Source organism: Pavona decussata, unplaced genomic scaffold (genome assembly GCF_977016875.1).
Source record: "Pavona decussata unplaced genomic scaffold, jaPavDecu1.1 SCAFFOLD_95, whole genome shotgun sequence".
NCBI classification, from domain to species: domain Eukaryota; kingdom Metazoa; phylum Cnidaria; class Anthozoa; order Scleractinia; family Agariciidae; genus Pavona; species Pavona decussata.
In genome coordinates this window covers 2,810,274-2,816,273 of record NW_028145512.1, presented here as the reverse complement: position 1 = coordinate 2,816,273, position 6,000 = coordinate 2,810,274, and the positions used below count along the sequence as shown (strand labels likewise).

At 36.7% G+C, this 6,000-nt stretch overlaps 1 pseudogene; it reads right to left on the bottom strand.

Moving 5' to 3' along the window:
• Nucleotides 1-2,383: 2,383 nt before the first annotated feature.
• On the bottom strand, nucleotides 2,384-4,850 carry LOC146473149 (uncharacterized; annotated as a pseudogene).
• Between the last annotated feature and the right edge of the window lie 1,150 nt (nucleotides 4,851-6,000).

Here is a 6,000-nt window from a genome sequence, read left to right as displayed (position 1 = left end):
CACAACGCGTTAACAAAGCATCCATCATGACCGATAAAATACTCTGATACTTATGATAAAGGTAAATAAGAACAAACCTTCTTCGTCCATCCAGCCCTTCTTGTGTACGGAAACCTGCATTCTCGGTGGGATCTCAATTCGTAGCTAGCGAATGCCCTTGAAGATCACCTTTGGTGGAAGTTTTTGACCATTTGCCCTCACTGCTAGGACGACTGTGAAACTTTGCTTATCGCCACTGCAGGATAAAATCGGCACTGTCCGGTTTCCACTAAACTCCAGTGTTCTCGTGGCTGGCAACTCGAATTGCATTGGGGTTTCGTCCATGTTCAGGATGTGGCTGGACTCGTAGCGGCAACGCTGTCGGGATCTCAGCACAAACCGATGGAATTCCACCACCTTTTCCTCCATATCGGCTGGTAAGCGCTGCGCCAAAGTTGTCTTTGCTCTCATGGAAATTGCATGGTGACGTTTCCAATTTGTGTACCATCCAAGGGATGCCTTGAACTCTGGATCGGAGCTGAGTTCCTTCGCCTTCAGCCGAAGCATCACGCTGTTTACTGATAGACCTGCAAATATAAAAGCAAAGTAATCAGCGAAAGGTATATAAATGGTAACGGTAAATTGAGCAGTGTAGTTATCAATGACAATACTTAGTTGAGTGCAGAATTTTACCTTGGCTTCTTTGATCGCTAAACCAGTCTGCCAACTGTTGGTCAAGTTCTGAATCTTTTGGCCGGTAACGACCCATCGAGGCACGTTTGGCAGCCATCTTTAACTCGCCCAAGAAAGAGACACGCTGTTGGTTTCTCCATTTATGGACCATCGATTCGGATATGCCGTATTTGCGGGCAATTTCACAATTGTTGTTCACAGCTTCTGCTTCTGCTACGAAATTCAACTTAAAGTTTAGATTATAAGAATGGCGACGAGTGCTTGGCATGATCACTGATTTACTGTTTGCTGAACGACCAAGAACAGAGTAAGATTACACAGTTTTGTAACTGGTGAATGAAAGTTTCATCAGCTGAGTGTTTATAAATGCAAAAAGGGATCAATCAGTATTCATAACTTAGGTAAAACACTGTTTCCTAAGAAGGATGACTTTTAGTGAATTAAAAAGTGTGACTTTTTCGCTTTTGTTCATGTGTGACTTTTTTTGCTATTGTTCATAATGTGTTACTTTTTCGCTTCTGTTTTATACAAGCGCCAAACGACCGTAATTAGCAAATTTGGAAGCAGATTGTTGTAATAACAGTGAATGTGGTCAAAAATTTTCCTGTAGTTCTGGTTGCGTCTTATAACCGGGTATTTAGATGAAATTTTTATTTTTCAAACTTGTTACAATCGTGTTTTAAAGTTAAAGGTGCGTCTTATAACCGAGTTTGCCTTATAGCCGAAAAAATACGGTAAGTTACAAGATGGTTCATCAGAGACGGTTTTGAGATTAATATTTTAAGATAAAAAGTAGTGTCAAACTTGTTTTACCAATTCTTTAAATAGAGTTAGAGTTATCGGGTAAATGGTATGGCAAATTGAAGCCAGGGAAAGTAATTTTTGATAGCGGGAAGTTCTGAGTGATGCAAGCTTGAGTTAAGGTGGATTTCCACTGACGCGCCAATGTCTTGCCTTGCCTGTATTTAGTTTACACGCGTAAAATGTACCCAACCATAGAAAATGTCTACGTGCATGTGTAACAATTTAAGCGGCAGTGGAAATCCACCTTTAGTAAGCTTCCACTGTACTTTATCGCACTTATTAAAACTTGGCAATGTTGTCATCAGGACAGGAGAAAGTTTTCTTATTTCTATCTTTTTCTTTTATTTGGATCTCATCTGCAATGTTGGTGTCTGTAAAGTTGTAACTGTTTGCAAATGCCAGATCGTTTGATATAAAGGCCATACAATGATCGTCACTACTTTTTTTTTTATTTCTACAGTTTTCTCAGTTCTTGTAATTTTTTTGCTTCTCAGGTTCTCTTGACTTTAAAAAAGAAGCAAGGGAGGAAGGTGGCAGTAATTTGCAACTACATGGTCATTCCCAGGACTCCATTCATATTTCAAACACTGGAATGGAAATTTTGGGAATTAATTTAATTCCCAACTTGGGAATCGAGTAGATCCCAAATTCAAAATCAAAATCATAACCATGTGGTAAATTCCCAGTTCTGGAAATACAAAAACCCAAGATATTCCCAAGTTTGGGTTGCTAATTAGGGAATTTCGTTGTAATTCCCAAACTGAGAATCTGGCATTTTTACCTGTGTAGGGCCGGGGTTGGAAACTCCAGAGGGGTGGGGCTCAAATTTCATCACCCCCTTGCTTAATTTCTACAGTCTTAAGTCTGGTGTTTGATCAAATGCTAGGTCATGGAGTATTAATTTTTACAACACAGTCAGTCTAAAAGTGAGTGTTTCGAGCTAACATTCATCTTCATTTATTTTATGTTAAGATTATATCATTACAGTTTTTATCTACAGTTAAGTCAATACCTTTTTGCAACTTAATAACGATTAGTGGATGGAAAACAGAGACTAATTACAAATTGTATTCAAAACTTCAACTACAGAAGAGTGGCTTTCGGGCTAAATGTGTATTAATAAATTATAAGCTAGTGGGTAAAAACCAAATAAAAGAAATTATGGAATATTGAAGCTACACTACTTACAGAAATGGGTATTTTGCATTACTGTCGTTGCATTTCACACCTTTATGAAAACCACTCTATATTAAAACAACATTGGGAATACTATGAAAAAATGTGTATCACTAACTCAAGGTAGTTTATTTCTTGGTTTGAACGTGATTTGCAATTGAACAAAGAAATGCTGATCATGAATGGAAAATATGCATGTTTCCCTCTAAAATCAAGTAAGGCTGAGCGGCTGTGTCTACAACCTTACAGTAGATCATTAGCAAATGCTGGGATTATATGTTTAGTGTAAAACTCTTTTAAGAGACGAAGATTGTCAACCCATGCAGGATCTTTTTTGATTTGGAGAACGAGGGTTTCTTTTGTTGTCCAAACAACAAAATAGCAGATCTCACTTTCAGCTTAATATAACTGCCCCTGTACTTGATGCCAGTAAACATGTCCTTTATCCAGCTCATAGTGCCCTTCTGAATTTTTTTTTAAAATAACATTTATCTGATGAAATTGCTTCTACACATAGCTTTCTTTTTTGTTCAAACATTTTCTTTGCCTCATTTTGGCTGATTATGCCCCAATTAATAGCTTGAACCCTTGATAAATCATACTGGCCAAGCACTCGATTTATAAGGGATGGAGTGACTCTCTTACAGTTCAAAACACTACCAAAATTACTGGCCGTCAGTCTTCCTTTCCCTATCATGTGCCAGGAAGGGTTATCTCGTTGTCCAAGAGTGGCTTTATTTACAGCTATACGCAGGTCTTCAGACATGCGAAGTTTCTCGGTAAAGTAACTCTTCTTATCCACATGGTTTACAAATTCCGCTGACAACACAATCTCTTCCACAGTAATCACAGGCAGGGCTATGCTCTTTTCAGGCTCAGGAGAGAGAAGCCACAAAGTGCCGGTAAAGTTCCCATCCTTTTTTAGTTCTTGGTAGAATCAGGAACGATCCTCTTTGTTTATTTTTCTCCTAAGACAGTTATACTCTTGAGCAAGGATATAACTCTGCCACAGATTTCACTTGATTTGGAGCCGTAGGCTTTTTCCATTCGCATTCTATATCCGTCCGGCTAAGATTATAAATTCCGTAGATAATGAGTGCCGCGGCATGCTACATTTATAGTTTCCACAGGGACATTCGCACTCAGCAGACTTTATTTCACTTCCATGGAGAGAGACCTTTATTATAAAGTAGAGAGAGGGGGCATACGTTTTTAACAGATGATTACGAGTGTTATGAGCTTGCAAGTTTACTTACCGTAATCTTGTAAGACTTTTCCTTCATACTAGCATGTACCAATCCTTTAATTATTCCATTGGAATACTAAAAATACTCTATATGATCAGACTTATGATGATATTTTGGCCACGTTCAATTCATTTTGGCTCACCAGAAAAGAAAGAAGTAAGAGCAGTTTTCGTTATATTGGTTCGAATGGTTCTTTGTTTAGAATCACTCAAATCGTGCCCATGGTAACATGACGTCACACTTCGGTTCACTTTTCTTATGACGAAAAACAGAACAACTACCATAATTTTGCGATTAAGATCCAAAATTACAAACCAATCAAGATCTATGGAAATGAAGAAATGTAACACTATTTGGAAAGGTTCTTATAATTAAATCGATCGGGATGTCACAACTTGTCTACTCGGCTTCAAATCTTAATGTAACGATAGATTTCACAAATTATACCCAGTATAAGCTCTTCAGTTTCCTTTAGAAGAACAAAAAGGACAAAATCAAAAGAGAATGTGTATATCAAGATTACGAAAAGGGAGGAATTTGTATGCCTAACCTTGACCTTGTGTTAAAAGCCTTACGTCTGGCGTGGCTGCCAAGACTTCTCAATCCAGTAAAGCGAAACTGGAAATTTATACCTGACAATTTTTTCCAGAAACTTGGAGGCCTCAATTTTTTGTTAAGATGCAACGACGGCCCAAGGTATCTAGACCCAAAATTACCTATTTTTATAGAGATATACTGTCTTTCTTCGTCCAAATTAAATCTCGGCTTAAACAAGAAGATGAACGGGAGATAACTTTGTTTAATAGGGAATGGTTCTCTAAAGGAGTTATGTCAATAAAGGATCTCCTTCACGACAATGGACAAATTCTAACCTATGAAGAGTTCTAAAGGAAATGTAGTTGCAAAACCAACCTCCTGAATTTTTACCAAGTTGTGAGCACTATTCCTCATTATCTTCTGTCAAAAGCAAGAAATCTAGACGACATTTCAAAAACATTCTATGTGGAGAGATCTCCACTATTCAAGCTGTTAAATAGTCATGAGCTAAATTTAGACAAAGCTTAAGCTAAGGAGTTTTATTGGATATTAAAGGAACGGAATCTCACATCACTGCCAACTGGGCCAGAGAAATGGAAAAAAAAACCTTAACACAGGATGAAATAAATGGCAAACATTGTTCAAGTCGGTGAGAAAGATCTGTAAAAAGAATAAATTGAAAGAATTTCAATTTAATTTTTTCATAGGATAGTTATCACCAAAAAAGAACTGTTTCGTTTTGGAATCAAACAAGAGAGTGATTGTTTATTTTGCAGTGAAGAGGATTCCATAGACCATGCCTTCATTAACTGTCAATTCACACAGTCCTTAGGGAAAGTGTTTCCAGGTGGTTCAACTCTATGAATAACTCTAACTGTCTCCCTTCATTGAAAGAATCTTTATTTGGTTTATCTGAAAATTATCTAACAATATCCACCTTGCAGCAAAATTAAACTACACTGTTATTTATGAGATTCTACATCTGTTCTTGTAATTTTCACAACAAAGCTCTTACTCTCTTGGACTCTGCTAACCAAATAGAAATTAAATACCAACAAGAAAAACTCCGCAATTGTTAAACACTATTTAGAAACTTTTACAATGATTAAGATGCTGTCAATTAAATTTAGTCAGTAATATAATCAGGCTATCTATTGTGCATGTTGTAAGATGCAATTCGTCTGATTCCCTTTTATTTAATACCTTGTTGTAAGTATGCGCTTTCTGTAACATATCAGTGTGATTGAATAGATAAAATAACAAAAAAAAGAAATAGAAAGAAATATGTACAGTTATTAATTTTTCCAGTGCAATCTCAGTTATTTGAACCCTCAATTTTTCTACACTCCCGATTTTTTGAACCAGTAGTTATTAATTCTCTTGGATTTGCTTCAGTCAGGTTTTTACCTCCTATTTTTTTGAACAAAATTCAGTTTCCCTGTGAGGTTAAAAAAATTGGTATTCCACTGTAGTGATTTATATAACTTTAGAATATTACACAAAATGTTATACACCAAGTCAATTGTTTTCTTTACTTGCTTCTGATAATCCAACAATAACTGTT